At 38.9% G+C, this 14,580-nt stretch overlaps 1 long non-coding RNA gene across 2 annotated transcripts; it reads right to left on the bottom strand.

Moving 5' to 3' along the window:
- Window positions 1–4,959: 4,959 nt before the first annotated feature.
- Window positions 4,960–8,642, bottom strand: LOC144315192 (uncharacterized). 2 transcript variants are annotated; one of them, XR_013380952.1, is made up of 3 exons: window positions 7,895–8,642; window positions 7,446–7,496; window positions 4,960–5,351 (listed from the first exon to the last, which is right to left on the bottom strand). It is a non-coding gene; the product is annotated as an uncharacterized LOC144315192 (long non-coding RNA). The 2 variants fall into 2 exon arrangements; XR_013380953.1 differs by having other exon boundaries at window positions 7,446–7,485.
- Window positions 8,643–14,580: the final 5,938 nt, after the last annotated feature.

Here is a 14,580-nt window from a genome sequence, read left to right as displayed (position 1 = left end):
TTGGCAGATCACCATCACAGGCAATGTCTTGGAGAATTCATAAAGTTTTAAGCTCTGACTCTAACCTCGTAGATGCAAAGCTGATTTATCCACATCTAAGAAAGGATGAGTATTTCTGGAAGTGAAATTATCACACTAACTAAGAACATAGAGAATATTGTATAAAACTAAGATGCCAAGTTATCAAATTATACTGCGATTCTTGCAGTACAGGGGCTGAAATGTTAGCATTGTCAAGCCTAGTACATTCTCTCCCTGTACATGGAGTTATATGAGTTGCTGAATTATAATCAGAATAGTGTTTGGTGAGCAAAGAATCACAACAAGGGAAGTTATTGGATAAATTTTAGAAATGTGCCTTGGTCAAAATAGCTTAAGGCGGTCCCAGGGGGTATATTAATCTTGCCCAGGGGGTATATTAATTGAAGATACTAGGAATGGCCCTTCGACTTTGGACAGTTTCTGGGCTGGAACAGTCTATTGGCGGTTTTATAAGTCTTATGCAAGACCAGAAATCAATGTGTCATCCTAAGGGGACTCTCCATATCTGTTCTTTAACTCTGTGATTCAGTGTTCAAGACATTGAAGTAGGGTAACCAAAATGTTTCCTGGAGCAGGGAGCTGTCCCTGGTTCTGAACAACTATCAGCAACCCTGATATCTGGCTGAATCTTAACTAAATTTCTCCCTAGAACTTAAAACCTATGCTGTTAACAACACTCAGCCAGATTTAAGGGAGGGAGGTGGGCAAAAATGCCATTTAAAGATGAAATCCAAATATTATGCACAAAAATTATATGCATGATTTTTTATGTATACAAGTTTTGTAAAGATGAAACTTAGAATGCAAGAGATATAGAAAGAAAAATATCAATTAGTGAGGCTTTTTTGCTCACCCTCTAATTTCATGATAGTCAAGAAAGGCAACAAAGAAAATATACAGGGGCCTTAATACACATATATAATATTATAGAGCAAAACTTGTAATGAGAAAACAGAAACACTGAATTTATATATATACATAACATATTTATAAAATTGAACATATTAGACATTCCCCCCACCGAAAAAAAATCTGAGCAAAGTAGAGAAGGTAGAATTGCTTCAGATGACATTATTTGATCATAATGCAATAAAGCTAGAAATTACAACATGAGAATTTATAAGCTCTCTCAATTCTTATGTCAAAAAGAAATCAAAATAAAATTTGCAAAATATCTATCCAGAAAACTGTGGCAATAAAATATTACATATGAAAATAGTTATAATATAATGAAAATAAATAATTATCAAATTTAAAAATTAGTAAAAGATAAGTACTCCTAGGAAAGCAGAAATAATGCATTAATATACATGAAAGTAGAGATCAATACATAAAGAACAAAAACATAGAATTAGTTAATAAAGTACTCTATCTTGGCAGGAGGGAGGAAAAATTTGAATTAGGGGAGGGAAGGGATGATTGGGGCAGAGAAGAAAGTAGACAGCTCAATGAATAAACACAGCTGGAGAAGAAAGCCAGAGGTATATATATATATATATATATATATATATATATATATATATATTCAAATTACCATCTTTTCAAATGACTGCAGTGCCTTATAAAATTATTTTGCTCTCCATGGAAGCTTGAGGGGAGTTCACTTTTCTACTCCCCTTCCCTCACACACACACACACACACACACACACTCAGACTCATACACTCACACACACACACACACACACACACAGGCAGAGAGAGAGGGAGAATTCATACCCCTCTCATTCTATATTTACATCTCAAATGGTATTCTTATTTCCTTTATTTCTTTTTTAGGATAGCTCACATTTCTCTCCTGTATACAAAGCTACAAATTACCAGATGCTTATCGTGGGCCAAGTGGGACATTACAGCTTTTCAGATATTCTTGCTAGCTAAACTTACACCAAAATTTTCAGACATTACGATTATCTTATAGATGAAGAAATTGAAACTCATAAAGTTTAAGTGATTTTTCCAAAGTCACATAGTAATTCAAACCTAACTCGATCTACTCCAAAGTCAATTTTTCGTGATGATACTATACTGCCTCTCCATGGATAGAGGTAGAGATCACATATCACATACTAATAAAATTTGTACACGATTAGAAAATTGTTGAGAAGGGAGGTTAAGAGGATCAATAAAATCAGTATCTAAATGATCTCAGCAATCTGAAATGATTGACACTAACATGAAAGGCTCTCACAGCTAGGTTCAAAGCACTATATTTGGGGAGTTAAAAAATAGTTTTACACATACAGAATCAGGAAGACCTGATCTGGTGCTGTTCATTTGAAAAATTCCTCAGCATTTTAGTGCCTGTACGCTTCTTATACCCAGTCCATGTCCCAGTAGGAAATGGTGGTACTGTCAAAGAGTTTAACTAAGAAGTTTAATGGAAGGAGTGTCATGGCAGTTAACTAGTAATGGTGAATCACCCAGGGACTGGCACCAAGACTTCCCAACAGGAGCTAAGGTCATAGGTAGATGGAAAACCTCCTCCCCACTCCCCTTTTTTAATAGTTCAATACTCTTTTGCTCTTACCTTCAGAATTTGTGCTGAGGCCTCCCACTGGCCAACCCAACCGGAACTAGAGAGCAAGGCAACCCAAGTGAGAAATACGTTCCTTAGAGATTAGGCTCCTAATCTTTTAGGGAGGGCAAAACTGGGGAACCTATCAGGCAGGGGAAAGCAAACAGAAAATAATCAGCACATTGATTCTCATCCAACAGAATTACTCAGATACTAAAAATAAACAAAGCTAATCCAGTCTCAGGTCTATTGATATATATTCTAGGTCTTGATCATCAAAGATCTCAGTCCTACGGTCCTCTGCACAGAACGTACCTGGAACTCATGCTCAATCTGAGCTCTTCATAGAGAAAGAAATGTACACAAGAAGTGCATCGCAAGAAAGCCACCTGGTATGTCAACCCTTACAAAACCTAGGGCATTTACTCTAGCATAGAAAGGCTCCAGAATGACAAATATAAAGGCTTGTGCAGAAGGAGACTAACTTATGATGGTCCAGAAAGCAGATGTTAGACACACGCAAGAGAGTTATCGGGAGGCAGAAATTAGTTCAACATAAGCAATTACGTCCTTACTTTTTAGATCTATCAGTGATGTGGATTGCAATCAGAAGAGTAACCCTCCCTCCCCATCACCTATGGAACTCAATCATAGGCTAGGCTGCCACCTGCTGTCAGGGCTACTGCAAAAGATATTCCTGTTCTTGACAGAACATTTCCCTCACACCTCTAAGACTCACTCAGACTCAGCAATCTGATGCTGGTACTGAACCCACTACGCAGTCCTACTTAAACAAATGATTGTCCTTCCCACAAAGGATCACATAGGCAAGACCCAAGATCCTGAATTTCTTCGGATCTTTCCTGTTACTGATGTAGGCATTAAAATATTAATCCTTCCACAAGCCATCTGAGTTTTGCCACTTGCAAAAGGAGCCTAATGGGTGGTGGCCAAATAGCCTGAAGCTCAGAATGCTTCTACATCCTGTCTAAACAATAAAATATTCATCAAAAAAGAGTAGTTCTGCACTTAATTTTAGGCCTCATCTTATACCTCCTTTCTTGCCATAACTACAGCCAGAATAGCTCTTTCTAACAGACAGAATGCAAGCCTGTTGAAAGTATGGGGTCTCTAGATAGAGGAGCAAATGCTTGATTCTGGAAAACCTTCAAGAAAAAGTCTGTCATAATAACATAAACAACTGTTCATAATCTATTCAGTGAGAAAAGATTGTGAAACAGTATATATATATATGTGTGTGTGTGTGTGTATATATATATATATATATATTAATGTATACACACACACACACACTGTGCATATACGGTCTAGAGAGTTGAAAGCATACATACACCCAAAGAAATTATAGTTATCTCTAAGTAGTGGAATTAGAGTTGCCTTCTGTTTTCTTCTTTCTGCTTACTATATTCTCTAATAAGCATGGATTTTTAGCTAGGAAAAAGTATTTATGTTGTGTGATATTTTTTCTTTCAGAGAGAGAAGGTCTACAAAACTAGGTAGCTAGGTAGATTTTTCGAAAGCTTGACTACTTTGGAAGGTTGACATACCTGTATTCCTTCCATATTCTGAATTCTGACCTAGAGGGGACATAAAAATCTGCTTTGAACCCTGGTTTGGTTGTGCCATTTCACTGTGAAAGCAATTTTATGGGTCATGAACCACAGAAGTGACTTCAACAATACAGAGCCCAAAAAACCAGAAAGTACAAGTGATCCAAACAGATGACAGAAAACAAAGAGTCCATCAGGAAAAGCAGTGGCCTTTAAAAAGCTCCCAAATAATTAACATTTGGGATTAAGCTGAATTTCATGCTGCCCCCCCCCAAACTCCCTCATGTAATTGTAACTTAAAATGACTTGATTTATGAAGCCCAAAGGTCCTCAGTGATGTACCAAGGGCAGGGTAGAGGGAATGGTCAGCTCCCATGGAAGCAAGTAGGCATTGTCTCTAGAGAATTTAAAATTGGGTAAAAATGTGTCTGCTTTTTAAAAATCACTATGCACCAGCAATGCCAACCTGTCCTTGGCATGTTGCTGAGGACTTTGTAAGTGCCCCAGTGAAGGATTCACTGATGGGACAGGGACTTTCTTCCCCTGCCTTGAAGAAAGTAAGGGAGGTATGCACCTCCCTTCCCCTCTTGCTTCCTTTCTTGACTTATTTTCTTTCTTTTTGTTTTGGCAGGGGATGGGGGCACCGAGAGGATGGGGGGAAGAGTTGGGAAAATACGTATTCCTTTAAATAGAAATAGTGTTAATGAGTCACCTGTGTCCCAAAATGCTGACAAGGGACAGATGTCAAGATTGAATGATTTCCATTGATTTGCTACTAAGAACAACATTCCACCTTTTTTAAAAAAGATTTTATTTATTTATTTGTTTGCTTATTTGTTTATTTGAGAGAGAGAGAGCAGGAGCAAGAGTAGGTGGAAGGGGAGAAGCAGGCTCCCTGCTGAGGAGGGGAGGAAAAGAGTGGGCTGCTCTTCAGCACCCACCTGCTGTGCCCATTAACTCGGGCATCAGGCAGCACTTTTATCCACTCCCTCTTCCCCTTTGACCTTTCTCACCCCGAAATATAGATTCTAAGCAGCTATTGTAATGTATGAAATCAAAAGAAGACGTCATCAGTGAACAGAAAAGGACCAATCCTATTCTCCAAAGGATGAATGACCAAGGTGGTTGTAGAAGATTGAATTGAATTGCACGTTTCAGGTTTCCGCCATGCAGAATCAATGGGGTTATGGGATAACAATGCCTTCGGTTGTACAGGAATTATCTGAAAAAAAATTTTGGAGTGCATTGCAATTTTTTTAAAGCATAAAACATATTTCTAGATATAATGTAAACCTTGGCTATATGTTGACTTATTCTGCATTTTACCATGTGAATTTACTGTTAGGCAGTTAGCTACAAGTCACTCAGGTTTCAAAAACATCCCTGCTCCCCTAGCTCCTCCTGCTGCAGGGAGCTGGCTTCAGAAAAAAAAAAAGTCTTGGGCTTGATCTCAGGTCCCCAGGATCTTGACCTGAGCCAAAGGTAGACACTCCACCAACTGAGCCACCCAGGTTCCCCTAGAACAACGTTCCATCATAACTAGATTGTAGGGTCATATTGCCTTTTCTCTGTTTAGTGGCAACATTTACTCCCAAATTTCCTCAGTTCTTTGAAGAACTAATTTTCTTTTCTTCTTTTATTCACTCCTATAATTATATACAGCTTTTCTGCAAGTGTTAGGGCTTCTTCTGCCAATGACATCTTTTAGATGAATTTTATTTCTTTTTTTTTAAGATTTTATTTATTTATTCATGAGAGACACACACAGAGAGAGAGGCAGAGACACAGGCAGAGGGAGAAACAGAAGCAGGCTCCACACAGGGAGCCCGATGTGGGACTCAGTCCCAGGACCCCAGGATCACGCCCTGGGCAGAAGGCAGGCGCTAAACCGCTGAGCCACTCAGGGATCCCCTAGATGAATTTTATTTTCTTATATGCTGTATATTATTTTCAAGGTGTGTTATAATATTCTTATGCCATGTGCTATTAGAATTACTACCTTAGTCTTTGCAATACCAAGCATTTTCTGTATTATATCTCCAATTGTGTGAGGTTAACATACTTACAAATCCACAGGGATTGAAATACCTTTAAAAAATGTACTCTCCATTTTTATTCATATGATATTTTTAGTTTTGAAATTCCTTTCAGGTAAGGTCAAATCCCAAGTACTGAGGAAACACCCAAAAGAGCAATTCTATTCTTATAATCTTATTGTTCTAGTTCAACTGGATTTATCTCATTCTAACCGCAATGCAATTGAGATAGAGAAGAATAATTTTGATTTATAGGCTTGTATCAACTCCAGAATTCTGACAATATATACAAATAGCAGTGGGAAAGACCAAGACATTGGAAAATGCTGGAACATGAGGTCTATTTTCACCTGGTTTTAACTTACTTTAAAAATAAACTTTTATAGCATCATTTTTCCCAGTATTCCTTGTAGATAATAAACTAGGATCTCCCCAGGATCCATGTATAATAGGGTAGTCAAGGAAAGTACTGCAGGGAGGTATAGTCATGTCAACTCCAAGGGCTCTGCTATGCCTCTTCCAAATGAGCTGATTTATTAACACCAGTAGTACAGTGGAGCCTTATGTTTTCAACAAAGTTATTTAGTACACTTTTAATTTTTGTGAATTATTATCAGAGTACTAAAGCACAATGTATATAACCAAAACCACAAACAGAAACTAAGAGAGCTTCAAAAATAATCTCCCTTTTGACACTACTCTATTCCTTTTACATACACATCTACCCTCTAATAATAAAAATATTGTTATTATAAATTAACCAATACCATTTATTGGGCACATATTATATGCTAAGTACTGTATTGAACACATTTTATATGCTGTCATATTTATTTGTGACAGCACAATAATAATTCTGAGAGATAAGCATTATTGAGCCATTTAATGAATAAGGAAAATGAGCTATTTTTATCCGTGGGAATATAGTTCAATAATGACAGGCATTCTTTTATTCACTTTCTACACTTAATAATACCTCCTTATAAAAGCATACTTTCATTATCAATAAAGAGACAACCATGCAGACATTTCAAGTGACTTTCCTAAATGTTACAAAGTAGCATCTCTTCTGTGACATCCCTGCCAACGGTGCAGTCTGTGAGTCTAATGATGAGGGAACATTAGACAAATCCAAACAGAAGGACAGGCTACAAAATAATGCCTATAATATACAAAACTGTCAAAGTCATGAAATCCAAGAACAAAATGGAATAGACAGAAAGTGGCCCTAGACTAAAGGAGAGTAAAAGGACATGGAATTTAAATGCATGATTCCTCACCTTTCTTTATGGAGGACATCACTGGGACTGTTGATAAAACCTGAACAGAATCTGAAGATTAGATGGTAGATAATAAGCTAAAGCTCTTTCCCTGCTTTTAATGGTTACACTATGGTTTTGCAGAATGTTCTTTATGTGGGTGATGCATACTAAACTATTCAAGGGTTATAGGACATCATGTCAGCTACCCCAAGTAGTTCCAAAAAAAGTTCTTTGTATTGTAAATTGAGACTGTTTCTCAAAAAAGGGAATTTTCAAAATAAATGAAAGATATCAAGCCACAGACTCAAAAAAGGTGCTATAATACTCAAGCATGGTGAGGACATAAAAAACTATGCAGGTACACTATAGTAAAACCTAATCTCATGGTTCCTTTCTAGCTCTCAACAGCAGGGCCCACCCTCATCAGCCCCACCACAACGAACAGGAACTTCCAAACATCTTTTCACCTTGGAGGTGTAAATCCAATGACATTTCACTCTATTGAGAGGAAAAGATCCTTCCCCTTTCCTTCCAAAGCTTTCTTCCTTTGCAGCTCCAAACATGATGAACAGGACATCCATATTATTCAGAGTACTTCCAAGCCCACAGCCAAGGGGCCCAGACAACTCAATCACAAAAATGCATAGTCGATGTCCAAAGACTGGAGAGTACAGTCTGCACTATTTCTACCTTTAGAACTCCCAGTGATATAGAGCCACACCAAATCCAATTCCATTCCTCATCAAAGGTTTTATCCCTCACCTTGAGTAAAAGAATATATCAGGCTCTTACAACCCTGTTGCTATAGTTCAGCATGTTGTTGTACCCATGAGTAAATTCTGAGGTAGGACAAAGATGCACTCTCAAAGGCAAGTAATAATTTTTCAGATATAGGTAGGGCAATAATTTATCTTGGTTTGCCCAGGACTGTCCTCATTTACAGTTGTCCCAGCACCTGCTTTCACTCTCAAAGTGGCCCCAGTTTGGACTGTAAGTTACATGGCCACTAGGGACAGTGTAGATTAAAACAAAACTTGGAGGGAAAATTCTATATTTGGTAGATACTTAATATTTGAAGTTCTTTGTTTAGTTGGTTGGCTAGTTTTTGTTATCTTGATTTCCCAGGATCTAAAACCCATTCTATGTTTGGGAAACCCACCATTGTGTGGGTCTTGGAACAAGATAGGGCATAGTGCTCATGCTCTAAGCTTGGTAAGTTACAGATTCTTTGCCAGAACTTAGAATCAGAAGCAAGTGACAAGGCAGCATTATTAGACCTTATCCTGGTGTAAGAGGGGCAACCTCCAATGACTACCATCTAGAGCAATGGGGGCAGCTTGCAGTCGCCAGGTCCTCTGGTGACCATGGCTTCTTAAGCAGGGTCTTCTTGTGTCATGACCTGTCTGTGGTGTCAACTACATAACTTTCCTTAGTTCTTAGATACTTATTTTTCAACCCTGATTCTCCAACTTTTCCATCAATTCCATGAGCTAGTTACTTGAGCTAGCTAGCTTCTATTTCCTTTTCTCCTGATGCTCACAATGTTACACATACTTGGCTTCTACTATTTGTAACCACAGACGTGAATACATTCAGCTTATAATGCTAAACAGAATTCATACCTTTTTTTAAGGAAATCTGTCTCAAAAGTGAATCAAATTCCCTGTTTTGGCTCAGAACACTGATAGAAACGTTTAAATGGCAGTCATCTGGATTTTTGTTTTTTAAATGAGGAGTGGGGGACCAAGGGAGAGAGAGAATCTTAAGCAGACTCCATGCACAGCCTGGAGTCCAAATCAGGACTTGATCTCATAACCTTGAGATCATGACATGAGACGAAATCAAGAGTCAGAGTTTAACCGACTGTGCCACCCAAGTGCTCCTGCAATCACCTGGATTTTTAAAAATATCTCATTCTCAAAGAAGCACCTGATTTCACAAATAACATTCTGAATATTGCTAGTGGTTGCAATGTATCAGCCACAGAGAGGTTGTCTACATCAGGATACATACATCAACTTGCTTTGTTATTTGATTTCATAAATTTGCATGCTTGAGTCTTTCCAAAAACATCCATAGAAAGAGGGAGCAAATCTTTCACTTTAAGGGGACAAAAAAGCACAACCCTCCTCCCCAACCCACATACATATGCACATACACACACATGCATGTGCACAGGAAATTTTTTAAAAGATATTTTGGCTTAAGTACAGTTAGTTCATTTGCTCAGGCAGATTTTGATATTTCTTTGAGCTAAAGTTATTTTCCAAGGCAATTGTACACTGTCTCCACGGAACATCGAAGTGTCAAAAGTGCAAAGGACTTTGCCTCAAAACAAAAATTGACACCACTTTACCAAGAAATTCTCTCTGAGTCCAGGAAAAGGCATTCTTTATGACCTCACACTGCTTTCCTGCCAAAGACTTAACCCGATAACTCTTTCTAAATTAATGTTCTAAGACCAATTGGCCGGCCTAGCTCACTTGATTAATCAAATTCCTCTCACCATTTGCATTTGTTCTGGACCTACTGAAGATACTCTGAGCATTTCTCACTTGCCAATTACTGAGGAAATCTCAATTCACTTTGAAATAAGGATCCCTGCCATGTTTGGATGTTGCTGACATTCCAGGAACTCTGAAGACCATGCCATTTCTCCACATTTTATTTAGGTTTATCTTCCTGCCTGTCCCCAGGTCTTCCCCACTGGCAGCCCATTAAGGCCCATTTGCAGGCCTTTGTCTCACCATCCGTCAAACAGCCCAGTGGGTTTACACTGTCTCCTGCCTATCACATTAATTGAGGATGGAATTTCTTCTTAGATCTGGATTCCAGAATACATATGGGACATTTTCTTCCTCCCTTCCACTGTTCTATCACCTCCAGTCTAATCAAAAGATATCAAACTGAGGGTTGAGGACAAAGGAATGTAATTCATACCCTTCAGACTTTACTAGATGTCAGATTTCTTATGGCCATATGACCATATATAACAATATTACATTTATTTAGCAACTGGTCCATGCCAAGCACTTTCTAAAAGTGCTTTGTGGGTGCTATGAGATATAATTTAATCCTTGTAACAGTTCTGCAAAATAGATATCATTTCATAAATATCATTGCTATCATCCCCATTTTGCAAACGAGGAAACGGATAGAGAGAAGTTAAATAATTTTCACATTTTCATAAAAGGCAGTTAAGTCCCTGAAATTCTTGTTCTAACCATCCCTGGGCTCCTCAGCAGGACCACCATACCATGTGATAAGCACTATAAGTGAGTTGATACAAAGTGCCATGGAGAATCAAGGACCCTGAGATATGCAGAAAAATGCCCCCTCCCAGTCCACATCCTAATTCCCAGAACTGTGAATATGTTAGATCACATGGTGAAAGGAAATTAAGGTGGCAGATGGATATAAGTTTGATAGCCAACTGATCTTCAAGAAGGGAGGTGATCCCAGGTTTTCTGAGCAGGTCCCATCTAATCACAATGGTCCTCTAAAGGGGGAGAAGAGAAGCAGAAGTTCAGAGTCAGAGAAAGATTTTAAGATGTTACCTGACTGGCTTTGCAGATAAAGGAAGGGAGCCATGAGGCAAGGGATGTAGGTAAGCAGCCTCTAGATGCTGACACAGTCAGGAAATAGATTCTCTCCTAAGGCCTCCAGAAGGAATACTGCCTGCCAACAACTTGCTTTTAGCTCAGTGAGACTTATTTTGACTTGTGACCTCCAGCACCATAAGATAATAAATGTGTATTGTTTCAAGCCACTAAATCTGTGATAATTTATTATGGTCATGATAGGAAACCAATACAGATGTCTTGTTCTGGATGGTCAACAGCAGACAGGATATGGTATCTAAGCAAAATTGGCAAGAATGTGTAGCAACTCTCTGAGCAAGAAAGAAGTGTGGAGAAGGGGATTCTCAGTAGAGAGAAAGACAAACACCAAGGCTCAGAGCATGACAGAGCATGTGGGCAGGGGACAGGGGGTGTCCTAGTGAGGCTGGCACAGGGCACAAATTCAGAAAGCAGAGAGGACTCCAGATGGACCTGATATCCCAGAATAAAGAATAAAGATTTTTTTCATGGGCAGCCCTGGGTGGCTCAGCGTTTTAGCGCCTCCTCCAGCCCGGGGTATGATCCTGGAGTCCCGGGATCGAGTCCCATATTGGGCTCCCTGCATGGAGCCTGCTTCTCCCTCTGCCTGTGGCTCTGCCACCCTCTCTCTCTCTCTCTCTCTCTCATGAATAAATAAACAAAATTTTTTAAAAAAAGATTTTTTTCTTGCAGAAAAGGATGACTGTTAAAGGATTTCAAATAAAGACAAGTTTTCATTTTTAAAAAACCACTCTGATTGCATTATTTGACAACAACACTCATCAGATATTCGATGAATATGGAGAATGGGCTCAAGAGCGGTAGTCTAAAGAATAGGAGAAAAACTCGTTATCTAAGTAGGAGATGATAAAGGCCAGAGACAGCAAGGTTGGAGGACATAACAGATTTGAAAGATACTTAGAAGGTACAATTCATAAGATCTGGTAACTTGTTTGAAGTCAACAAGCTTCATGGCTTCAGAGATTAAGAGGATGCTGCTGTTAGCCAAGACAAAAAAAGAAGAAGAAAGGACAGCATATATTGCAAAGTGGGGAGCTATTTTGTTTTCAAACAAATAATAATGACAATTACAATTTATTATGTGCCTATTATGTGTCAGTTTTTATGTATATTATTACCCTTCTAATACACTAACACTGTTCTTATTATTTTCATTTGTCAGATGGAGAAAATGAGGCTCAGACTGGTTAGAAATAACTTTTCCATGGTCACAGAGCTGACTCTGAACCATGACTCTGCTCTGGTGTAGGAACAAAGATTTTCTTACAATAAACCAAAATTTTCTCTGTCCACTCCACTGCTCTGGTACGTTGCATGTGGCATGTGACATGCTATCAGGCAAACGTGCTTTATGATGATGTCCAATAACCAATTCAAAATTCAAGTCTGAAAGTGAGACTTGGACTAGGCATTTAAAGAAGTTGGCTCTCGGGCTCCCTGCATGGAGCCTGCTTCTCTCTCTGCCTGTGTCTCTTCCTCTCTTTCGCTCTCTCTGAATAAATAAATAAATAAATCTTTTAAAAATATAAATAAATAAATAAATAAGTTGGCTCTCATCTGCACACAGGCTGAGCATGGCTGAAATCACTTAGATTAAGAAGAAACCAGAACTGGGGCAGGAAACTGGGAGGACACATTATTGAAGGAATGGGCCAAGTGTGCCAGCATAAGAGGCCAAAGTGTGCCAGAATCTAGGACAAAATACAGAGTGGAATGATGTCATAGAGCCAAATGGGGGTGTCAGCTATGGCAAGCCCCCACAAGTATGTGCTGGTCAAATACAATTAAATTCAAAATCCTTCCCAGTCCAGCAATCCTCTTCTCAAGGGTAGCTGAGAAGGAGAATGGGTTTTCATTGCATAAGCACTAAGCCAGAATGTGAGGCAGTCTGCTCAGAGATTGCCAAGACAGAAAGAAACCTCGCCCTCTTATACAGTCAGGCAGATACAACCTGTTGCATCATGGCTTAATAGAAGCAATAACTAGCCCCCAAGTAAGAGGATCTGATGGCATCATTTGTCATACACAGTTCCTCCTAGCTTTACCCAATAGTTGAGGGGACCATTTGTACTAGCAAATTGGCTTTATAGGAAGGAAAACAACCTTTTCACTTTATGGCAGGAGGTAGTTTTGCAGCTTGGAGCAAGGCACCCACCACCACGTGAGTTAGGCTCTTAACCCCCACAGAAACTAGAGACAGGGGCACTCTCTCCCTTGATGTTTATATTCCAAAGAGATGGTTTTGTGTCCTTAAAAGACATTCTTGGGGAAAGATCTGACAAAAGGCTTATGAAGCCTTCACAAGGATTTATAAACATGTCTCAGAGAGGAGAAAATTTACAGTTGTAAGTTTTCTAAAGTAAATGCTCTGAGAAGAAGAGGAGTCTCGTCTCTTATTTCCAACAGGAAGAATTAAACCTCTTATTTTTAGCTCATGTCTGTCCTTACATGTGAATGGGGCACCTCCAAGCACTCAAGTAAGATTTTGTCTGATGTGGATGAAACTTGAGGGAAATAAGTCAGTCAGAGAAAGACAAATACCATATGATTTCACTCATATGTGGAATTTAAGAAAACAGGATCATAGAGGAAGGGAGGGAAAAATAAAATAAGACAAAATCAGAAAGGAGCCAAACCATAAGAGACTCCTAACTCGAGGAAACAAACAAGGTCACTGGAGGGGAGGGGTGAAAGGATGGGGTAACTGGGTGATGAGCATTAAGGAAGGCACATGATGTGATGAGGATTGGGTGTTATATGCAACTGATAAATCACTGAGCCCTACCTCTGAAACTAATAATACACTACATGTTAATTAATTGAATGTAAATCAAATAAAATTTTAAAAAGATATTGTCTGAAATAGGATTTTTGTTTTGTTTTGTTTCTGAAGATTTGGCAGTTAGAAATTTCAAGATTGTAAAGGGTTAAGAAGTGAGGATGGAGAGGTAATGAGGACAAAGAGCTGCAGTGCTTTGCAAGAAGTTTGGTCAGAAAGGAAAATAAAGAAATCGAGCTTCTGCTAGATGGTCAAGTTTGAGACAGAGATCCAACAGAGCTTATTTATTCAGGGCAAGGAGGCAGTACAAAGGACCAGTTTTTGGAACCAGGAGACAGAAGATATGAATGATGGTGCAGTTTTGGAGCAAGTGAGTAGAGAGATGGTAAAGAGGCAGGAGGAGAGACAGAACATAGCCTTCTTCCACATCCAGAGCATGAGAATTAGGAAAGAGAGGATGGGTAGAACATGCAAGTTTGAAGCAAAGAGCAAAGGAAGTTGTATGTATTGACACTTAGCCTTCCTTACAGTCTCTAGGAAAATGAAGACAAAAACATCCATAGTTTAACAAATTTAAGTGAGGGTAGTGTGGTGCCTTTGGCTTAAGAGCCAGAGATGAGAATAGGAGTCCCAGATTGATGTCATAGAGTTGTTGTCACAGGCTCATCAGAGACAGAAACAAGATGATGCTTATGATGTATACCCAGCATAGCACCCAGTAAAGCCTAGATGGTTGGTACCTGCTAATGATTAA

The sequence above is a fragment of the Canis aureus genome, chromosome 6 (genome assembly GCF_053574225.1).
Source record: "Canis aureus isolate CA01 chromosome 6, VMU_Caureus_v.1.0, whole genome shotgun sequence".
Classification (NCBI taxonomy): Eukaryota; Metazoa; Chordata; class Mammalia; order Carnivora; family Canidae; genus Canis; species Canis aureus.
Note: the sequence above shows the minus strand (reverse complement) of the source record. Positions and strands in the feature narration are given on the sequence as shown.